At 35.8% G+C, this 23,654-nt stretch overlaps 8 non-coding genes across 8 annotated transcripts; all 8 read right to left on the bottom strand.

The window, feature by feature from the left end:
- Positions 1 to 20,996: 20,996 nt before the first annotated feature.
- Positions 20,997 to 21,078, bottom strand: Trnal-aag (transfer RNA leucine (anticodon AAG)). The gene has a single exon. It is a non-coding gene; the product is annotated as a tRNA-Leu (tRNA).
- Positions 21,079 to 21,324: 246 nt separating this feature from the next.
- Positions 21,325 to 21,406, bottom strand: Trnal-uag (transfer RNA leucine (anticodon UAG)). Its single transcript has one exon. It is a non-coding gene; the product is annotated as a tRNA-Leu (tRNA).
- A 298-nt stretch (positions 21,407 to 21,704) lies between these two features.
- Positions 21,705 to 21,786, bottom strand: Trnal-aag (transfer RNA leucine (anticodon AAG)). The gene has a single exon. It is a non-coding gene; the product is annotated as a tRNA-Leu (tRNA).
- Positions 21,787 to 22,032: 246 nt separating this feature from the next.
- On the bottom strand, positions 22,033 to 22,114 carry Trnal-uag (transfer RNA leucine (anticodon UAG)). Its single transcript has one exon. It is a non-coding gene; the product is annotated as a tRNA-Leu (tRNA).
- A 293-nt stretch (positions 22,115 to 22,407) lies between these two features.
- On the bottom strand, positions 22,408 to 22,489 carry Trnal-aag (transfer RNA leucine (anticodon AAG)). Its single transcript has one exon. It is a non-coding gene; the product is annotated as a tRNA-Leu (tRNA).
- Positions 22,490 to 22,736: 247 nt separating this feature from the next.
- Trnal-uag (transfer RNA leucine (anticodon UAG)) lies at positions 22,737 to 22,818 on the bottom strand. Its single transcript has one exon. It is a non-coding gene; the product is annotated as a tRNA-Leu (tRNA).
- A 292-nt stretch (positions 22,819 to 23,110) lies between these two features.
- Trnal-aag (transfer RNA leucine (anticodon AAG)) lies at positions 23,111 to 23,192 on the bottom strand. Its single transcript has one exon. It is a non-coding gene; the product is annotated as a tRNA-Leu (tRNA).
- Positions 23,193 to 23,438: 246 nt separating this feature from the next.
- Positions 23,439 to 23,520, bottom strand: Trnal-uag (transfer RNA leucine (anticodon UAG)). Its single transcript has one exon. It is a non-coding gene; the product is annotated as a tRNA-Leu (tRNA).
- Between the last annotated feature and the right edge of the window lie 134 nt (positions 23,521 to 23,654).

The raw sequence follows: 23,654 nt of genomic DNA, 5'->3' as shown, positions 1-23,654 counted from the left end.
TGGCAGTGGCAGGTCTTCATAAAGATAAGTTGTGGCATCCAATATCTGTTCGCCTTCACTAAACTCTTCTTGTGTCAGAGAACACAAGCCACTCAATAACAATCTGAAAAAATGAAAGGGATGAAATTAATTCTGCATCATTGTGCGACAACGGTACAGTAGGAAATAAATTACCGTACTTGCTTTAGCCATGGAGATATCATCTTTTTAACCCATTTAATGCTAACACTCTAAACTTCATATTTTCTAATGATTTCTGATTTCAAATGCGCGTAGGTCAAAACTAAGATTATAAATGACAATATCGGCTATGTTTTTATTCGGGCATTTCAAAAGACAGGGCACCATTAGTCACGACGCTCTTAGGTCTAGAATCACCGCTACAGGACCAGAAAAACGAGCGATCTTATATCAGCGGGGTTTCCCGATTCGCAGATACAGGAAACAAAGTTTCTTTTCGGATTCTGGCAGTGCTAGGCGCATGCGCTGATCCACTTTGACGTGTCATTAAATACACGCTTTCCAAGATGGTAGCCCATCACGGTTCATGCTGATTATCGTTAACCTTATTCAATCTGTTTCAATAATCGCTTATTTTTCTTCTTTCGTTCATGTCATCATTCCAACGCGCTGGCTATCTTACGAAAGACATTCAAAGAGGATTGCTCTACCCACGTACTCTTAGGTTCCAAATAAACGGGGGGTTCGAATAAGCGGGGGGGTTGGAAAATTTTCTAGATTTTAATAAACGGGGGGGACCTAATTGCCGGGGGGGTTGGAAATTGTACTTCTGAAACCCAAAAATAAGGTAAAAATAGGCTAAAACTACGCTATTTAAAGCAAAATAAGGGACCTTCTCTTTGACAGCTGAAAATATTCTTCGAGATTAATAAACGGGGGGGTCCTAATAAGGTCCGGGGGGGTTGGAAAATTTTCGAAAAATTAACAAGCGGGGGGGGGGCCGTTTATTTGGAACCTAAGAGTACAAGGCACAAGATATCATTCTTTGTTTTCACCACGACCAACACACACATTCATTCGATCTTCAATTTTCCCAAAAAAGAAGCAACGGATTTGAGCAGTGTGCAGAATTTTTATTTGTAAAAAGTTTTTTACCAATTTTAACTAATCTTATAGCGTTTTTCACTTCTCTTGTAAATTTAAGTTTTTAGTAGGAGTAGTTTGCAGCGTTCTAAGTAGTAATCCCAAAGGTTTTACATTTCGAAAGCATCACTAGAACCCCTATTTGGCACTTAAAGGGACGAAATGGTTTTCATCCTGGGGTAGGTTCGTGCCACAGCAAAAGTGACCACGCACCGTGCGATGATCTTAGAACGCTCCTACACTCGTTGTAAATTCTTTGAAGCCACCTCACGCTATCAGCCAAACAGATACCAATTTACACCGTAAAAAAACTGTGTTGTTATTGTCTCTAACGAAGAATTGAAAAGAATGACAGTGGCACCTACTTGGTTAAAGGGAAATAATCTGATAGACTTATACCAAGAGACTACAAATTTAAAACTACTTTAATGCTTCTCATTCAAGGCTTAGACAACCTACGTCAACCATTACGTACAGTATTCTTTTGACACACGTTTTCAAATAATTTTATTCATAGCATAGTATCAAATACTAAGCTTTAGTTTAGACGGCCCACTTTTTGCCCTGCCTATTCTAATTGTGAATTAAAGAGGGCATAGAGGGCATAAAGTGGGCCGTCTAAACTAGAGCTTAGTATTTGATACTATACTATGAATAAAATTATTTGAAAACGTGTGTCAAAAGAATACAGTAAGTGATGGTTGACTTCTTGTAAGAAGAGCCAAATAGACAAATACATATGAGTCTCGATAACTCGAACACTCACGGGGGACACAAAACTTGTCCGGGTTATAGAGGTTCGAGTTAAAGAGACTCTACCGAAGTATCAACAATGAAAAAAAGGTTCAGAAAAGGTTTTTAATGCAAGAAAGAAAAGACCGAGGACAAAAATGTATCCAAATGTCCAAATAGAACGCCTTTCCTGATAGTAGTGGACCTCAGTTGGTATCGGAGCCTTCAAAATAAATATGGAGAGCTTCTGCTTAAAGAAAATTGCAATGCCATTCAAGAACAATAAAAACCGAACATACATACCCTTGCAAGTGTTCTTGATTTAACGAAACACCATCTTTGAAACATTGCTCAGCCTAAAGTGTAAAATCGAATAAAATCAATTAATACTTTTGTAGTAGACCTATTGGTTTGGACAGCCTTGTTAAGACTCTTCTACTCCCAGAGTTTGAATTGAGCCCACCTAGCGACTCAAAACTGATATTTATAGTTTTATTGCGAGTTTAGTGAAATCCAAAAATCTAAAGAAGAGCCATGTTCAAACGCAGACAAAATCATAAAAGTAAAAAGAAAATGAACTAGAACATTTCGCAGAATTGATTTGTTTTGAGAAATTCCTATCAACATTTGATTACAGCTAAATAAAATGTCAAAGCCAAAGTCAAAGCTACTCGGAATAAAATTTTCAGGACGACTGTAATGCAGTTACTGTACTACCTTCAACTGGCAATTTTTGTGGTGTAGCCAATTTTAAACATGATACAAACCTTTTTGTTAGAAAACTTAGTTTTGGCTGAGCCCGGATGTGGTTATTTTCGGACCATTTTGGGCCTAGAATATTCTTATTGGCGTTCTCAAAATTAATTTACCTAAATATCAAGATTATCTTGGGAAAAAATCTGCCCCTTAAGATAAAACAAATCTGAGAGTTCAAGATTAGTTTGGGAAAACTTGGGTAATCACTACAATTCGAACGGTAGCCGTGTTCTTACGATATTCTCATTTTCCCCCTAAATTTCAACCTAAATGTTTTTATAAACAGGGTTCTAATAACAAGTTGTGTATTTGTTTTAGGTTTATTGCAAAGTACTTTCGACGAAATAAATCAAAATGTCTACCTTTTGAAAGTCTTCGATCATCAAACAAAACACGCCATAATCGATATGACAATTGGCGTCGCTTCGGTTACGCACAACCCGCTGTAAGGGAAAAGAAATTCGGAGTTAGATTATGTTTGTGTGTTCATATATTGACGATCAATATAATTTTGAGAATGTCAATTTGTTCTGGACTTTTCGTATGTAAACAATAGAATTTGTAATTTCCCGCTAATTAAGATGGTATTCAGAAGTTACGGTTTCGCGTTACTATGTATGATTTTTGTTATGGATAGGAGGTGGTGGGAGAGATGATTCAAAAATCACTAGACGGGAAATCGTTCACCGACGCTTCCATTGAGCGGAACGTTTCAAAGCAAGTAAACTGAGTAGCCCCTTTCCGAAGAAAAAAGAGGAGCGAAACAGTTTTGCTTTGTAACGACTTCTTTTTTGAAGTTTGAGTTTTTGGTGTTATGATAGTGAACCGGAACCGTCTAATTTGGAATTGTATGGAACCATCATGTCTGAATATGGTCTTAAACAGGCTAAACAGTGTAACATAGAATGACAAACCTAACTGAAAGGAAAAAACGTTCGCCTACAGTTCACGCCAAAAAAAACAGTCTGTGCCCCCCTGCTGAGAATATCGGTCATTCAGGTGGTAGGACCATATAAGAGAGAAAGGATATCCGAGGGGTACAGGACAAAATGCATGGATATCCGAGGGGTACAGGACAAACTGCCTGGATATCAGCAACTCTTCTATCCACTTAGACATGGTTGGATATCCAGGGGATCTTTGTTTTAACGGCACAATGTAAAATGTTGTATAAACAGACAAAAACAAAGATAAGAAAATTCAAACATTTTGAAATACTTCATATCTTTGAAATATAAAAAGAATTCAAAAATATTCTACAATAATATAAATACCTAGATGCGTTTTCCAACATAATGAATCAATGACCCTGTCTATGGATCCCTTTCTAACAGTATAGCAGTAATTACATTTTAATTGCTCTCATAACTACTTGATGTTACACGCTTAATCTTTAAAAAGAACAATTTTATAAGAACAAGGTTCCATTTCGGCAAAAAAGCCTAAGAATAAATTAAAAACAATCCTAGTCTCAGGTTTAAAAAATTGCAGAAAACTTTATCTTTTAGGCCCTTTAGGCCCTTCAATAACTGAATGAAGTAAGTGACTAAGAATAATTTAAGAGCATTCATTCTTGGAAATTACGAAAAACCAGAAGTCGAGCATCAGCCAAAATAAATTTGCTCTGCAGAGAAAAGCGTGTATACGATGACTAAGCTCTAGTTTAGACGGCCGACATTCTCCCCTATCTATTCTTATTGTAAGGGTAATAAAAAAGGGCAGAAAGTTAGCAGTTAAATTCTTTGCTTGAAAAGCTTGAAAGAGGCCATGGCATTGACGTCGAAAGAGAGAAATGTATTGACTTTAGACAGCCGGCGAAAGGTTCGGAGCTAACATTCACAACTCGCATTATTTTAACACACATATTCCCTTAAGTAATTTTTTTAGGTAAGAACACCCAACTCTTGGTTCGCATCCTCAAACAAAAAAAAGTTTTCAGGTATACAGATTACTATCGAAGTTTTGTTTAGTGCTAAAAAGTATTTAACGTGCCACAAGTGATAGTCCAATTTCAAGCAATTTAGGGGTCAAAGTGGTAAAAATTAAATATACCGCCTAAAATATCTCAATTACACCCTATAAATAAGAACAGTGTAAGAAAATTTTGAGGCTCAAAGTGGCAAAAAAAATAAGAACAGCCGAGCCTCATGATAATTTTACTGGCTCTAATAAAAAAAAGTCTAGCTATCAGCCCGTTGGAGAAATTTTATGAATTTTCAAACTTATCGCATCCCCAGAACAACACTTTGCTACCACCAAACAAAGAATCGAAGACTTTCATTTTTTAAATATTCTTCTGAGGGCTAAGAATGATTTGGAAGTAGCTTCAAGGCTTATGGAGACATCAGGAGCCAAATCAACCAAAAGAGAATCTTTAGACATGTATTTTACATTCTCTCTTGATAATCTCCATTTTGTGTCAGAACAACACAACCATCTGTTGAAATGTTCTTTTAAAAGTTTCTCCACGGTTTTAGCTTCATGATACAAAACAAAGAACGTTTGTTTGTCCCTGAGAGCCTCTTCACGACATTTAGAACAAAATCGGAAATTAATTTCGAAACTTCTGAAAACTTGTAGTTGCAATTGCTGTCCATATCTTCTTGGTATTTCATATAAAAATTGTTCTTTTCTACAAATATCTGTAACGCTAAGTTTATCATGTCTCATCAAGGTGATAGGATACTGGATCAGTTCAGATAAATAGTTTTCAGCTTCGGCAATTGTTGCAGTCTCTTTTATCTCCAGCGTCTCTGCCAATCCGATTCTGGCAGCATATGGAGAGGTTAACCGTACAGTTAAACTCGCAGGAGGTTTTGAGATCAAGTTAATGGTTAACGTTCCCTCTGCCTTTTCCTCCTCGCTGCAATGATACCAAAAGATATCAGACAATCTTTCCTTCTTGCTTATCTTTCTCTTCTTGTACATGAAAATTTGCAAATGCTTTGGAATCTTCATATGTATCTGTATATTTGTTCCAATGGAAGATAAAGTTCTGTATTCATTAATGTCAAATACTTCACTTCTAGTTAACGATTTCAAAACAAGTTTTTGTAGGCCAAGCAACGTGAAATAGAAGCCTTCTGTTTTATCAAATCTCGAATGTTTTGAGAAAACCAATACAAGCTCAACATTTTCTTCAAAATTTGAACCCAAGAAAAACAAGTTTTCGACGTATTTACAAGTTGCAATACTTTTCCCAGAGTTTAGCATCAAATCATACTGGTCATATGTGATATTATACAGTTCCATAATGCTTTGCGTCAATTTAATCTCCCAATGTGTACAAGAAACCAAATTCTCCATAGTCATGTCAATAATTGTCTTTCCATATTTTGCCTCCTTGATACGAATCGATGTCAGTTTCTGTAAACTGTATTTCTTAATAAACTCAAAAGCCTTATTGTCCAATCTTGAATTAGAAATATATCTATAAGTCAAAACGATCTCGAGTGTAGTATTTTCAACATGTCTAAATAGCCATTCGAGATAAGACCCGATTGATACCAAATCCATATGCTCGCGGTTACGGTAATAAAGAACTTGATTGTTAAATGGAATGCACGTATTTTTCTCAATGAAATATTTCAATCCTGTCACAGTGCGATTGCCATTCTTTGGAAACCATTGGAGAATTTCTTCACCACGAGTGTTGAGTATACTAACATATGAAAGTTCTCTACATAAGCTCATCTTTCAAGTTAACTATGATGGTATCTTGTAGAGTCAGATTTTGTTGAAGATGGTTATGAATTTAGCCCTTGTTCTTTCACAATTTTTGTGTTTTTCTAAATGATAAAAACGTTCAGTGATTATGATTTAGGGTCTCCAGGACTTTATTTCGAATATGAATGAATAAAGATCGAAAACAAGCAACATGCTGAATGGACCTACCTAATGATTAACATCAGATGAAATTAAGAAAAAAGTGACAATAATTGTACAAAAATTCAGAATGGAAAAATAAAGCTTGTGTGTTGAATAATGTAAAATTGTAAAAAGGAATTTCCCCAAATACGAAAATCACTTAAACCATTCAGGCCCAAAAAACCTTTTAAGCTGTTTTGGCCCAAATTTGCCCAAAATAATTTTCCTTAAAAATCTGGCTCCGTCACATTTTGGGCATTGCCATTTTGCATCATTGTGCAAAAAATCAGAAAAAAATTATGAGTCAAAATTGAGAAAAGCTATATTTTCTTATTTGGTTAAAGGGAATTTCCCCAAAATACGAAAATCCATTTTCTAAGGCGAAAAAGAATTTTCCGGGAAAAACCACTTCAGCCATTCTTTAGATAATCTTGCCCTCCATCTTTGTACAAAAATCAGAAAAAAGTAATGACAGGATTTTGCACAAAGTCCAAAAAACCCTATTTTTAGGCAGTTTTTGGCCCAAATTTGCCCAAATAAATTTTTTCTCAAAAATCGGGCTCCGTCACGTTCTGGGCATTGCCATTTTGCATCATTGTGCAAAAAATCAGAAAAAACTAATGAGCCAATTCTGAGAAAAGCTGGTAACAGACGGACGAACGAACGAACGAACGAACAGACGAAATAAAAGGACATGGGTTAATTTATAGAACCTCCACCGGGGCACCCGGAGGTAGGCCCAGTAAACTGTAGGTTTGTCTTGCAATTCCTGCATTAATAGCACGCAAGCATAATTTGTCGTTCTTTTAAACCATATGTAGTTAATTCCCGTGATAAACAAAGAGGAATGAATCCGTAGGGGTGGTAGAGTTTCGGTCGGGGTTGTGGACGGCGAAATATCGAATTTGCCGTTTTTTTGTCGTTTTTTATGAAATTTGTCGTCCTTTTTGTCTATTTTTAGTAATGCAGGATTTGTTAGATAGACCCCCTCTAAATGACCTAAGTTCGTTTTCCTTGTGAAAACTTGACAAAAAACTGTTGATGTTATTTTGTCTAGAATGTTACTTACAATCCCCTGCGTTTTAGAATTCAGCTAAAGTCTGTGCCAAAAAAGTGTGCAGTGTTTTCCACTCATTTGTTTTTCAAAATTTGTTCAAAAAAGTGAAGAAAAATGAAGAAAAAAACTTCTTGTAGCACAATGTAATAATTACCATTTTCACGAGATTGAAACTTTGTCAAATTTGTCTCTACTTGATTACAAAAAAAAGTTAAGCTAAAACACGCATTCCAGGGGTCAATCAGTTCAACATTTTGTTCAATATCTGTTGACGGAATTAACATTTTTGAAAAGCTTTTTCTCATCTAGAAAATTATAGTGGAAACGTCTAACGAATGGGTGGAAATATAAGTGCATTTGAGAAACTTTTTACTATGTGACAAACGCCTGGAAAGTTATGGTCAAGAATAAAAACACTGCACATCTTTTGACACAGACTTCAAATAACTTGCGACTATCAGGTAGCCATTCCAGTTCTCAAACCTCCTTAATGGATAAAAACCTGAATTGCTTCATTATGAAGAATTCAACATTTCAAACTATATAAATGCATTTTCCAATGTTAAGAAAAACCATCGAATAATTTCTTTACAATGCATGTATTCTATCTAACTTATGGCCCACAGTATCTCATTTTTCAACACCATGATAAAATTTGCCAATTCTTCAAATCGTTCACAAAGCGAACTATACAAAAGACAATTTTATGAAACCAAAAAAGCCAACAAACATACAATATTTATGTAATGTACAATCAATATAGCTTGCTTTATCACTTTTCTTCGAAATGGACAAAAATTCCTGCTTCGTTTGCAGAATTTGATCTCGCTAATATCTAATATCAACACGTTTTGGTTTCGAGTCAAACAAACGTATGACGTATGTTAGTTGTAATATGATATTTGTAATATACTTCATAGTTCAGAAATGAACGGAGAAACTTTTTTTCCTAATACTTAAAAGTTTTCTGCTCTTTCAAGCATTCGTCAGTTAGTTAAAAAAAAAATTTACAAACGACATTGCTAATGTATGAGTTCGAATACAGTATATTGGCTTCAATAATATAATTGGCTTGTAATAATACTTTACATCGTAAGCCCGACTGGTAACAAATTTCATAAAAATCGTGAAAATTTGGACAAAGAAAAAATGCGCACGATGTTTACTCCAATCGGGCGTACTAATAGTACTTTTTTGTCATTTTTTGACAGTTTGATTTTTAATTTCGCTTAGCGAAAGTATTACGATAGCCTTTCTGCGGCGTCGGTGTCCTCGGAAAAAAAATTAGGAAACGAAAGTACTCGATACGGTGGATGAACTCACTAAATTTAATTTGTTTTTCTACCTTTCCTCGGTCACACTCACCATGTATAAATATTGTGGTCGTTTTTTTTTTCAAAAAGAACAAGCAACATGCTGAATGGACCTACCTAATGATTAACATCAGATGACAGATGAAAATAAGAAAAAAGTGACAATAATTGTACAAAAATTCAGAATGGAAAAATAAAGCTTGTGTGTTGAATAATGTAAAATGGTAAAAAGGAATTTCCCCGAATACGAAAATCATTTGCCCAAAAAGATTTTCCTTAAAAATCTGGCTCCTTCACATTTTGGGCATTGCCATATTGCATCATTGTGCAAAAAATCAGAAAAAAATTATGAGTCAACATTGAGAAAAGCTATATTTTCTTATTTGGTTAAAGGGAATTTCCCAAAAATACGAAAATCCATCTTTTAAGGCGAATAAGAATTTTCCGGGAAAAACCACTTCAGCCATTCTTTAGAGAATCTTGCCCTCCATCTTTGTACAGAAAATCAGAAAAAAGTAATGACAGGATTTTGCACAAAGTCCAAAAAACCCTATTTTTAGGCAGTTTTTGGCCCAAATTTGCCCAAATATATTTTTTTTCGAAAATCGGGCTCCGTCACGTTCTGGGCATTGCGATTTTGCATCATTGTGCAAAAAATCAGAAAAAACTAATGAGCCAATCCTGAGAAAAGCTGGTAACAGACGGACGGACGGACGGACGGACGAACGAACAGACGAACGAACAGACGAACGGACATGGGTTAATTTATAGAACCTCCACCGGGGTACCCGGAGGTAGGTCCAAAAATAATAAATATAAAACGTACAATTTTGAAACAATTCAAATATCATTAATATTATTTGCTCATCTTCATTGTACTTTAAACAAACACTTTATTCTTTTATTATTTTTCTTATGAATGTTCTACTTGACATGCGTAAATGAAAAACAGAGAGTGGTTATTAGCCTCCGTCTCGGAAGAGGACTGGGCCCGAATTTGCGGACGTTTTCACAGTTTCACTTTCGTTTTCGGCTATACGACAGCGTTTTCAAGCAGAAAGCAGAGGAAATCTGTGAAATTATGGCAGGGCAGGGAATGCTAACCTATTTTTCCAGTGTTTCACAAGATTATTGTTCTAGAAAGTTCATAAAGGCCTAATAGTTTCAGATTAGTATGATTTCATCAGAAAAAACATTTACACGAAAGCTCCTTATTGATATGTGAAGGCTACCAAAAATAGCAATGTCCTCCATCAGAACAACTTTAACATAAGGGACAAGGACAGTCAAGAAGTCTACTTTGTTGAAAATTTGCACAAAATACTTAGAGAAAATGGTACTATGGAAGTCCATTCTATACTCCTAAATGATAGTTGAAAGATCAGCAGTTGAGAGGGTTGATTAAAATAGAACTCAAAGCACACAATAAAGTGTACATATATATTTGTCCAGAAAGAACTGGCATGTTGTTTGTTTTGGTGTTTAAAAATATGTACTTACTGTATCAGTCCTAAAAAAATACAAATTCGAATATATTGAGGGCAATGAGTCTGGTTAAATGTTACTATATTTACAAGAAAGGATTACTGAAAAAATGCTACTGTATGTATTACTGATGAACTAAACTCAAAAACTAAAACTTTACTATAAATATACATTACGTCCATTTAAAAATCTATCTTTAATAGCAACAAAGAAAAAAACATGGCTCAAAGTTTTAAAAACAGAGCTAGTCAGAGCTTCAATTCAGTAGGTATAGAGCTTTCAAAATTTGAAAACAGACACTGCATTGGTTACTACAAGACATACTATCCACACGGTTTTTTCGATTCATGAAAAAAATAAAGTATTTATCAAAAAAAGGTTCTCTTTTTTTTTGGTAATCAATTCCAACAAACAACAATCAATATAACAGTTTTTTGAAAACCATCCCACAGTGTAAACATTATCAACCAACTAAACCCACACCGCCAAAATTGTAAAAATAAGTCAATATAATTTCTATCAACAATTTCTCGTAAAATGTTTTTTTTCCAACATTCTGATACCAATCATGGCTGGAGGCATCATGTTTAGAGTGACTGTGTGGCATTTCATTGCTTTTAATGATCAAGATACCAAACATCAACCAAACAAAACTGACGCCAAGCCAAATCTGTCGATTAAAAATTTCCATGAAAATTATAATTGAAACTTATCTCGTAAAATGCTTTTTTCAACATTCTGGAGGTGTTCAAAGTTAGAGGTATCATATGTAGAGCCAAGCAATACATGAAAAGTCATTTGCTATCCCATTTGCCATGAGATATATGAGTCAACAAATCAAACAAAAACCAACAAATCATGTCTCCTCACTTTCATGTCACATCGTCTGATCGTGTTTATATGGGGTATCAGAAAGCCAATCCACAAGAAGAGCCATCTTCCTTTATTATGGAGTGTTCCAAAACTATTGGTAGGTTGTTTGGAAGTAAAGAAACCCACACAGTTTGTTTTATTTTGAAGATTTAACTCGAAAACAAACTGCATCTTTCCAGCAGAAACTCATGTTTCAACCTGCTACATAACATTGGTCAGTCGGGTCTGCTACTAACATGTAATAGTTCTATTATAGCCGAGCTTGAGAATCCGTAGCCAGAACTTGTAACCTGTATTATGGGTATAATTATGTCAGTCGATTTTAATCATGATACATTACTTACATTTCACTGGATGCATTTTTGCTGTGAAATTATCCGCAAAATTTTCTGACCGCGTTCTGAGACGGAGGCTAATTATGCGTTTAAAATAAAGAGGATTTGGTTAAGAAACATAGTCAAATGAAATGGACAATATACCTTTCGGATATTAGTTCATACAGAGTAAACAAAGGATGGCATAAAATGCGGGAACAGTTTATTTTATCATATAGGAATCTACCTCATAAGAATCTAATCAATAACTCTTGAAACACGGTGATATACCTATCGGTAATTAGTTCTTACAAAGTAAACAAGGGACAGTGCACAATATGAGAATGTTTATTTTTCTTATAAGCATTTACTTTATAAGAATCTAATAAATAACTCTTGATAGACAGCCATATACCCTTCGGTAATTAGTTCTTACAAAGTAAACAAGGGAATGCGCACAATATGGGCATATCTATTTTTCTTATAAGCATATACTTTATAAAAATCAAATCAATAACTTTTGATAGCTGGGGATATACTTTTAGGTAATTAGTTTTTATAAGGTAGACAGGGGACTACTGGTTGCAGCAGTTTTAATATAGCTCAGGCTTGCTTATTCATCATAAAAAATGACCGTGTCCGAATCATTTCTCATGACTCGACCTAAACCTTTTTTTCTAATCCACCTCGTAATTTTCTTAACAGCTTTTTCAGAGCCAGCATTTTAGCATACTTTTTGCAAATATTTGGCGAAATTTTCGACTTCAAGTCGTCTTGTATGATGTTATGATAGTGAACCGGAACCATTATGTCTGAATATGGTCTTAAACAGACAAACAGTGTTAGATATAATGACAGAACTAATGCCTGGATATCCGAGGGGTACATGTCAGAATTGATATCCTCAACCATTCTATCCACTTAGACATGGTTGGATATCCAGGGGATCTTTTTTGTAAGCAAGACATCCAGGAGGCTGTGAAACTGGAAAAAGGAATAACCTCAAAAGGGGGTAGGAAAAGTTTCTGGAAAAGTTCAGTTTACCAATGTTCAGTTTTAAAATGACAACAAAAAAGGTAAATAAAGTCTAATCCCAAAATGTGCCTTAAACAGAACTGCGATCTTGTTCTTCAACTACAATCATGGACGCAAAATGTTTGAGAATATCCAATATCACTGGAAATGTTTTTTGGAAAATGGTCGAAAGGTCCCCTTCTCCCCTCCCCAGCACCAATGGCGTAGTTACATGTGAAATAGAAAATCAGGAAAATATCGCTTCTTTTTATGCCGATCAGATTAACCATATTTTTATGTTTGTGATAAGGGCACAATGTCAAATGCTGAATAAACAGACAAAAACAAAGATTAGAAATTACACACTATTTGAAATACTTCATATCTTTGAAATATAAAAAAACAATTAAAAATATCCTACAAGAATATCTATAAATACCTAGTAGTGGTTTCCAAAGTAACGAATCAATGACCCCGTCTATGGATCCCTTTCCAACAATAGCCGTAATTGCTTGGCATTTTAATTGCTCTCATAACTACTTGATGTTACACGCTTCATCTTTTATAAGAAGAATTTTATAAGAACAATGGTCCATTTCGGCAATAAAGCCTAAGAACAAATTAAAAACAATCCTAGTCTCAGGTTTAAGAAATTGCAGAAAACTTTACCTTTCCAGCCCTTTAAGTCAATCTGAGTCAATAAGTGAACAAAGTAAGTTACTAAGAATAATTTAAGAGCACTCATTCCTGACAATTACGAAAAACCAGAACAAGTCAATCATCAGCCAAAATTAATTTGCTCTGCAGAGAAAAGCGTGTATACAATGACTAAGCTCTAGTTTAGACGGCCGACATTCTCCACTATCTATTCTTATTGTAAGGGTAACAAAAAAGGGCAGAAAGTTAGCAGTTAAATTCTTTGCTTGAAAAGCTTGAAAGAGGCCATGGCATTGACGTCGAAAGAGAGAAATGTATTGACTTTAGACAGCCGGCGAAAAGTTCGGAGCTAACATTCGCAGCTCGCATTATTTTAACACACATATTCCCTTAAGTAATTTTTTTAGGTAAGAACACCCAACTCTTGGTTCGCATCCTCACACAAAAAAAGTTTTCAGATATACATCTTACTATCGAAGTTTTGTTTAGTCCTAAAAAGTATTTAGCGTGCCACAAGTGATGGTCCAATTTCAAGCAATTTAGGGGTCAAAGTGGTAAAAATTAAGTATACCGCCTAAAATACCTCAATTACACCCTATAAATAACAACATAAGAACAATTTGAGGTTCAAAGTGGCAAAAAAATAAGAACAGCCGAGCCTCAGCAAAATTTTACTGGTTCTAATGAAAAAAAGTATAGCTATCAGCCCGTTTGAGAAATTTTATGAATTTTCAAATTCATCGCATCCCCAGAACAACACTTTGCTACCACCAACCAAAGAATCGAAGACTATTATTTTTTAAATATTCTTCTGAGGGCTAAGAATGATTTGGACGTAGCTTCAAGGCTTATGATGACATCAGGAGCCAAATCAACCAAAAGAGAATCTTTAGACATGTATTTTGCATTCTCTCTTGATAATCTCCATTTTGTGTCAGAACAACACAACCATCTGTTGAAATGTTCTTTTAAAAGTTTCTCCACGGTTTTAGCTTCATGATACAAAACAAAGAACGTTTGTTTGTCCCTGAGAGTCTCTTCACAACATTTAGAACAAAATCGAAAATTAATTTCGAAACTTCTGAAAACTAGTAATTGTAATTGCTCTCCATATCTTCTTGGTATTTCATATAAAAATTGTTCTTTTCTACAAATATCTGTAACGCTAAGTTTATCATGTCTCATCAAGGTGATAGGATACTGGATCAGTTCCGATAAGTAGTTTTCAGCTTCGGCAATTGTTGCAGTCTCTTTTATCTCCAGCGTCTCTGGCAATCCGATTCTGGCAGGATATGGAGAGGTTAACCGTACAGTTAAACTCGCAGGAGGTTTTGAGATCAAGTTAATGGTTAACGTTCCCTCTGCATTTTCCTCCTCGTTGCAATGATACCAAAAGATATCAGACAATCTTTCCTTCTTGCTTATCTTTCTCTTCTTGTGCATGAAAATTTGCAAATGCTTTGGAATCTTCATATGTATCTGTATATTTGTTCCAATGGAAGATAAAGTTCTGTATTCATTAATGTCAAATACTTCACTTCTAGTTAACGATTTCAAAACAAGTTTTTTTAGGCCAAGCAACGTGAAATAGAAGCCTTCTGTTTTATCAAAGCTCGAATGTTTTGAGAAAACCAATACAAGCTCAACATTTTCTTCAAACTTTGAACCCAAGAAAAACAAGTTTTCGACGTATTTACAAGTTGCAATACTTTTCCCAGAGTTTAGCATCAAATCATACTGGTCATATGTGATATTATACAGTTCCATAATGCTTTGCGTCAATTTAATCTCCCAATGTGTACAAGAAACCAAATTCTCCATAGTCATGTCAATAATTGTCTTTCCATATTTTGCCTCCTTGATACGAATTGATGTCAGTTTCTGTAAACTGTATTTCTTAATAAACTCAAAAGCCTTATTGTCCAATCTTGATTTAGAAATATATCTATAAGTCAAAACGATCTCGAGTGTAGTATTTTCATCATGTCTAAATAGCCATTCGAGATAAGACCCGATTGATACCAAATCCATATGCTCGCGGTTACGGTAATAAAGAACTTGATTGTTAAATGGAATGCACGTATTTATCTCAATGAAATATTTCAATCCTGCCACAGTGCGATTGCCATTCTTTGGAAACCATTGGAGAATTTCTTCACCATGAGTGTTGAGTATACTAACATATGAAAGTTCTCTACATAAGCTCATCTTTCAAGTTAACTATGATGGTATCTTGTAGAGTCAGATTTTGTTGAAGATGGTTATGATTTTAGCCCTTGTTCTTTCACAATTTTTAAGTTTTTCTAAATGATAAAAACGTTTAGTGATTATGATTTAGGGTCTCCAGGATCTCAATTTCAATTTACCTACACATATAATATGTTGCTGATCTAAGATTGAAGTTTCACTCTTGTAAAAATGGTAATTACTCTACAAGAAGTTCATTTTTTTCTTCTTCATTTTTCTTCACTTTCTTGAACAAATTTTGAAAAAAAATGAGTGGAAAATATTTTAAGCGCATTTGAATATCTTTCCAACGATAACAAACTTTTTACTTTATCACAAACGCTTGGAAAGTTATGATGCATTTTCCAATGTTAAGAAAAACCATCGAATAATTTCTTTACAATGCATGTTGAGTATTCTAACTGGCCCACAGTATCTCATTTTTCAACACCATAATAAAATTTGCCAATTCTTCAAATCGTTCACAAAGCGAACTATACAAAAGACAATTCTATGAAACCAAAAAAGCCAACAAACATACAATATTTATGTAATGTACAATCAGTATAGCTTGCTTTATCACTTTTCTTCGAAATGGACAAAAATTCCTGCTTCGTTTGCAGAATTTGATCTCGCTAATATCTAATATCAACACGTTTTGGTTTCGGGTCAAACAAACGTATGACGTATGTTAGTTGTAATATGATATTTGTGATATACTTTATAGTTCAGAAATGAACGGAGAAACTTTTTTTCCTAATACTTAAAAGTTTTCTGCTCTTTCAAGCATTCGTCAGTTAGTTAAAAAAAAAATTACAAACGACATTGCTAATGTATGAGTTCGAATACAGTATATTGGCTTCAATAATATAATTGGCTTGAAATATACTTTACATCGTAAGCCCGACTGGTAACAAATTTCATAAAAATCTTGAAAATTTGGACAAAGCAAAAATGCGCACGATTTTTACACCAATCAGGCGTACTAATAGTACTTTTTGATATATTAAGGTAAAAGGCAAAGACCTGATACATGAACTGGAATCTAGTTTTTAGTCGGAATATATGTTTGGATATTTTTTGACAGTGTGGTTTGCGTTAAAATCAAAAGAATTGCATGACTGCGTATATTTATATTTAGCATACAATTTTCACATTAATCGTACGGGGTCATGGGGTCCCATCGGGCCGTAATCTAGCATGCTAGACGACTAATTCATACATAGTAGAGCAAGGAAGTAGGAAAGAGAGACAAATTGTAGTTCATACAAATTGATGGTTTCCCCTCTACGTAATAATTGTCGTATTATCTTCTAACACCTACATTACTGTATTACACGGATAGCAAACGACTTTAGTCGTCCCCAGTGGAAAATTTTACTCCAATTTTCGTCAGATAGAAGAAGAAGAAGTATACCATCCCATGGGGAATTGGCCTAAATATAAAATAATGTAATAAACCTAGGAAAAATCTTAGCGCTTATTTATGACTTATTCACTGAAAAGACTATTATTAAAACCAAATGCTTCCATTCACAACGATCCATTGCAAGTCTTCTGGCGTTTTGTGAAATAAAACATACAGTTTTTTGTCTTTTCGCTGTAATAATGTTTCTGGACATATCAACCTGATTTATCGCGACACAAAACAGATTGCGAGCTTTAAAATATTTGGCTATTTTTTCCATCCCCACTGAATTTTCTGACTTGAAAACAATAGAATTTAAACTCCAAGCCATAAAAACATGGGAATATCAATCCCCATCGAGCTTCAGTCCGTTTTTTCCACCACTGGCTGTAGAAATCGTGGCGAGTTTGTGGGAAGGGGGTGTATTTTCTGTTATCACCGAGTTCATAAATTTTATTAGATCACAATGTTTCTCGTAAATGAACGAAATTTTCGCCTACGGTGTCATTTTATATGCGTAAAAATAAATGAAATATATGCTGCTTACTTCTATAATCTAGTTTCAAAATGAAATATGATATCTTTTCACCATAACAAAAATAATTAGCTGAAGTTACGAGAGAAATAAAAATAAAAATGTTGGTGGTTCTTTAGCTATTTGGATGTTCTTTTGGCATCAATTTTTCAAGGCGTTTGCTTGAAATACACCATTTTGAGCCGTTTAGGGAGGTATAAACGTGTTGGGTGGCAACATCGCAAGAAAAAACTTCCCAATAAAGTGTATTTCAAATTATGGGTATTTAGTATCATAGAAAATTGTTTTATAGAGTACAGCTTCTATTACCAGCTCTCAAATCCAAAGAGAAATGAATTATCCTCATATCACGAATATTAGATTCACCCAGCTTCACTAAAGAAATAGGGTACTGGGTCAGTTCTGATAAATAAATTCAGCTCTGGCAATAAAGTTCCTTTCATTTCTAAAAAGTTTCTGGTAACCGATCAAATGGATGCAATCATATATCGCTTGGTGGCTTTGCTATCAAATTAAAGGTTAAGATTTCTTCTGCTCTTTCCTCAGCACTGCAATCTTCCCAGAAGATATCGATCAAATTCTCATTCTCGGTCATTTCTCTGTGCTTGTGCATAAGAATCTGCAAATGTCTTGGAATCTTATATTCGCTTTCCACAAAAGTTTTAATCGAAGCAATTGTGTTACATTTTAAAACATCCAGTTTTCCAACCTTGGTTAAAGACTTCAAAACCAGTGTTTTCAAACCGACCACTTTGAAATAATAATGTTCTTTGAGTGAAACAGAGGTGGACATAGGAAGAGACACTTCAATATGAAAATTTGATTTAAAACCATTATGGTCATCAATGACCAGGTCTTCAAGTCTCCTATCACCATATATCTTTTCGTTCGATGATGTTCTGATTTGAAATGAACGCGCCGGGAATAGTAGATTTAAATGATTACGTAAAATTTCTTTTAATTTTTCTACCCAAGTACTGACCAAGTGTATGTATCGTATGTGTTCAAAAACATCTTCCAAAACAATAATCTTGTATTTTGCATCTTTAAGTGGAAGTGCAGGAAGCTTTTGTATGTGATAAATAGCGATGGATCGTTCAGCTTTTTCATCAATGTTCGATGCGTGAGATAACTTGTAAGCAAGTTGTATCTCCAAGGGAGATTGGCTGTCGTTCATCTGTGTTTGGAGATCAAACTGTCGAAAAGGTGAATCATATATTTCCTTTTTGTTTAAGTAAAGAACTTGGTTTGATTCTGGAAGAAATATATGATCTTCTATGAAATATTTCAGTTTTGTCACAGTACATGCGTGCACCTTTGGAAACCATTGAATAATGTCTTCACCTTGGGTATTCAAGATACAAACGGAAGGCGCCATTATGATATTCTCTGTTTGCATCAGGATACAGTTTCAAAACTTTCCCCACAACTCAATTTTTCATACTTTCAAACCTACCGTTTCATTAGATCATACGAGATGCATGTAAGAATGATGAAAAAAAATTATTTCTTAAAATCTAAAAAAGTAAAAATAAAAAAGACAAAAATCAAGAAAAATTAAACAGTTTACAATTATTATATGGGCCGATGGTTTTAGTGCAAATAGCGAAGAAAACATCATCCACTTTGCCCGATGTTGGGAAAAGAATCTCTCGAAACGTACCCAAACATAGATCATAGATCCAAAGCAACAATAACTTCCAATATGAAGAAAAATGAATGAAAATTTACAAAATAGTCGAGTATTTTTCCAGATGAGTATAAACGTCATCTGAATCTCTATAAATTCTAGTCTTTGTTGCACGCAATACTTCTGTCGCAGTTCGTCTGTGTCAGTTAACATCTAAAGAATCGCCATGGCGAGCGCACAGCTTGAAGATTCAAATCTACATTTAGGGGAAAGTCAATCAAGTGAGATTGCACTGTAATGTCTTTAGGGTGATCTTTGAACAATCGTAGATCCACCTCTTGACAACAAAATTTGGTCTGGCGGATATATTCATCTTTTATAAAGTCTCTGATAGTTTTGGTGATACTGTCAATGATAAATACTCTTTCTTTGACATCTAGCCTACAGGTCTTACACGAATGAAGTCTAACTTTGATCCTTCGGCAAACATATAATTCAACAATACTGAAACTACCACCATCTTTTGCAATTCGAAACAAATGGCAATCTTCTTTTTTCATGTTCGAAAGTTTATCATAAGATGGAAGAGTGGGGGACAATGATACATAGACATCAAAAGGTGCTAGTTTTCTCTCAACATCGGCAATTGTCGAAGTTTCAGCCATTTTAAGCATCTCTGGTAAACCTATGTTCAAGTCCTTGAGATTATAATAAGGACAACTGAAAGACACGTGTAAAGTGTCGGGAGGTTTGGTAATTAAATTTAGAGTTAACGATCCTTCTAATTGGTCCTTAGTACTTCTTGGTTGCTTGAGCTATTGCTTCTTATCTCTGCATTGTAGAGTATATAAATCTGTAAGTGTTTTGGAATGCAATACTCAGTCTCAACAAAGTCTTTGATGGATCGCAAATCTTCATGATGTGCAACTTCCAATGTATCAACTTTGGTCAAAAACTTCAAGACAATCTCTTGGATTCCAATTAATCGAAAATAATTCTGCTGATTATTCATGACGAAATAAAAAGCTTTCGCAAAGTTAACTTCTTAATATTTCTAATTTGTTTTGATTTTCCTATCGCTAAATAAAGAAAAAGAAAATTTTATGAAGCATTCCTCATCACGTCATCAACACGCTAAACTTTTTTTTATTACGAAAACCTCTAGGGGGCCATTATATATCATAGTCTAGTATTCTAGACGATTTGACTGTAATTCAGACATAATTATACAAGCTGACATTATGGTAACAATCATCGTATTATTATATATTACTCACAGATTATAAACGGCCCCAGTCTACTCTTATCATTATTATCAATTAAACATCTGATAAATAGACAAACTAAATTAATCCAGAGTCCAGTTCTTTATATATGAAAGATACGAGAGGGCCGAAATTGCATTAAACTCCTGAATATGAAAGCTTTTACAGCATTGAGGTAAAATCTATGTTAAACAAAAGGCCTTAGACAAGAGTAGACGATCTCATTTAGTGTCCTCAGCTTTTAAAACATCCTCTTACCCGGCGGTAGCCCTTCCTACTGGAAAAATTGGCCAAAATATCGTCCTCAGTGGGAAAATATACTCCCAATTTTGTCCTTGATAAATTAAATCAAATGAGTAAACCCTCGCTATAAACATCGTGCAATTTGTTGTGGAAAGCATTGAATAATTTCTTCACCATTCGTGTTTTGTTTTCTCACATGTTGATATCGTTGAATTGAACCCATCTTAACAAAATAAAGTGTCTACGAGATTATCTGACAAGCTAGAAGGTATTATATAAGATTGAAAAGATGAAAAAATTGGCTTTTATTCTTTTGTGTCTCTTTGTTGTTTTTTTTAAAGACCTTGCTTGCAGAGCGGTCACAGTTCGAACCGGGCCTACGTCAAAAAAATGTTTATTCAAAATTAATTGCTCAAATTGTTTGCAATTTATTACTATCTAACCGTTTCCCTGTTAGTTTTCACTACTTCAAAACTGATCAATGCTCATCTTTGTTTACAGAAAAATTTCTGGTGAGTGATAGGTGCGAGATTCGAACTCGCGCCACCGAAGTGACTGGTGCCTTAAACCAGCGCCTTAGACCGCTCGGCCAACCTACCATGTCATCATGACAGCCCCTGAAGAGAGTAGTTGCAAGAGTAGACGATCTCAAACGTTCTATAGATAGTAAAAGTGGCACCCAGGTGGTACAAACGAAGAAGCCTTCTCTTCAGAGCTTATTGTTCATCAAATCCAGGAACATAGTGCACCCAACTACGGATGGGAAGTAACACTACGGCTAGGGTTAGGGTTAGGGTTGTGACAGTTGTGTGGAATTTGTATCTTTATTATCCCAAGCCTTATAATGACAGGAACGGGATTCGAACCCGCGCCACCGAAGTGACTGGTGCCTAAAACCAGCGCCTTAGACCACTCGGCCATCCTGCCGTGCATTGTACTATAGGGTAGAGTATATAGATTGCAAACAAGCACTGGTCCTCCTATTTGTCTTCTTGGTCTTGTCTCTGGTTGTTTGTTCTTTTGGTCCTCGAGAAGTAAAGACCTTGCGCTTGCACGAGCGGTCACAGTTCGAACCGGGCCTACGTCAAAAAAATGTTTATTCAAAATTAATTGCTCAAATTGTTTGCAATTTATTACTATCTAACCGTTTCCCTGTTAGTTTTCACTACTTCTACTTCAAAACTGATCAATGCTCATCTTTGTTTACAGAAAAATTTCTGGTGAGTGATAGGTGCGAGATTCGAACTCGCGCCACCGAAGTGACTGGTGCCTTAAACCAGCGCCTTAGACCGCTCGGCCAACCTACCATGTCATCATGACAGCCCCTGAAGAGAGTAGTTGCAAGAGTAGACGATCTCAAACGTTCTATAGATAGTAAAAGTGGCACCCAGGTGGTACAAACGAAGAAGCCTTCTCTTCAGAGCTTATTGTTCATCAAATCCAGGAACATAGTGCACCCAACTACGGATGGGAAGTAACACTACGGCTAGGGTTAGGGTTAGGGTTGTGACAGTTGTGTGGAATTTGTATCTTTATTATCCCAAGCCTTATAATGACAGGAACGGGATTCGAACCCGCGCCACCGAAGTGACTGGTGCCTAAAACCAGCGCCTTAGACCACTCGGCCATCCTGCCGTGCATTGTACTATAGGGTAGAGTATATAGATTGCAAACAAGCACTGGTCCTCCTATTTGTCTTCTTGGTCTTGTCTCTGGTTGTTTGTTCTTTTTGGTCCTCGAGAAGTAAAGACCTTGCGCTTGCACGAGCGGTCACAGTTCGAACCGGGCCTACGTCAAAAAAATGTTTATTCAAAATTAATTGCTCAAATTGTTTGCAATTTATTACTATCTAACCGTTTCCCTGTTAGTTTTCACTACTTCAAAACTGATCAATGCTCATCTTTGTTTACAGAAAAATTTCTGGTGAGTGATAGGTGCGAGATTCGAACTCGCGCCACCGAAGTGACTGGTGCCTTAAACCAGCGCCTTAGACCGCTCGGCCAACCTACCATGTCATCATGACAGCCCCTGAAGAGAGTAGTTGCAAGAGTAGACGATCTCAAACGTTCTATAGATAGTAAAAGTGGCACCCAGGTGGTACAAACGAAGAAGCCTTCTCTTCAGAGCTTATTGTTCATCAAATCCAGGAACATAGTGCACCCAACTACGGATGGGAAGTAACACTACGGCTAGGGTTAGGGTTAGGGTTGTGACAGTTGTGTGGAATTTGTATCTTTCATCATCCCAAGCCTTATAATGACAGGAACGGGATTCGAACCCGCGCCACCGAAGTGACTGGTGCCTAAAACCAGCGCCTTAGACCACTCGGCCATCCTGCCGTGCATTGTAATATAGGGTAGAGTATATAGATTGCAAACAAGCACTGGTCCTCCTGTTTGTCTTCTTGGTCTTGTCTCTGGTTGTTTGTTCTTTTGGTCCTCGAGAAGTAAAGACCTTGCGCTTGCACGAGCGGTCACAGTTCGAACCGGGCCTACGTCAAAAAAATGTTTATTCAAAATTAATTGCTCAAATTGTTTGCAATTTATTACTATCTAACCGTTTCCCTGTTAGTTTTCACTACTTCAAAACTGATCAATGCTCATCTTTGTTTACAGAAAAATTTCTGGTGAGTGATAGGTGCGAGATTCGAACTCGCGCCACCGAAGTGACTGGTGCCTTAAACCAGCGCCTTAGACCGCTCGGCCAACCTACCATGTCATCATGACAGCCCCTGAAGAGAGTAGTTGCAAGAGTAGACGATCTCAAACGTTCTATAGATAGTAAAAGTGGCACCCAGGTGGTACAAACGAAGAAGCCTTCTCTTCAGAGCTTATTGTTCATCAAATCCAGGAACATAGTGCACCCAACTACGGATGGGAAGTAACACTACGGCTAGGGTTAGGGTTAGGGTTGTGACAGTTGTGTGGAATTTGTATCTTTATCATCCCAAGCCTTATAATGACAGGAACGGGATTCGAACCCGCGCCACCGAAGTGACTGGTGCCTAAAACCAGCGCCTTAGACCACTCGGCCATCCTGCCGTGCATTGTAAAATAGGGTAGAGTATATAGATTGCAAACAAGCACTGGTCCTCCTGTTTGTCTTCTTGGTCTTGTCTCTGGTTGTTTGTTCTTTTGGTCCTCGAGAAGTAAAGACCTTGCGCTTGCACGAGCGG

Source organism: Clytia hemisphaerica, unplaced genomic scaffold (assembly GCF_902728285.1).
Source record: "Clytia hemisphaerica strain Z4C2 unplaced genomic scaffold, Clytia hemisphaerica genome assembly, whole genome shotgun sequence".
NCBI classification, from domain to species: Eukaryota; Metazoa; Cnidaria; class Hydrozoa; order Leptothecata; family Clytiidae; genus Clytia; species Clytia hemisphaerica.
The sequence above is the reverse complement of the archived record's forward strand: the minus strand, read 5'-3'. Positions and strand labels throughout refer to the sequence as shown.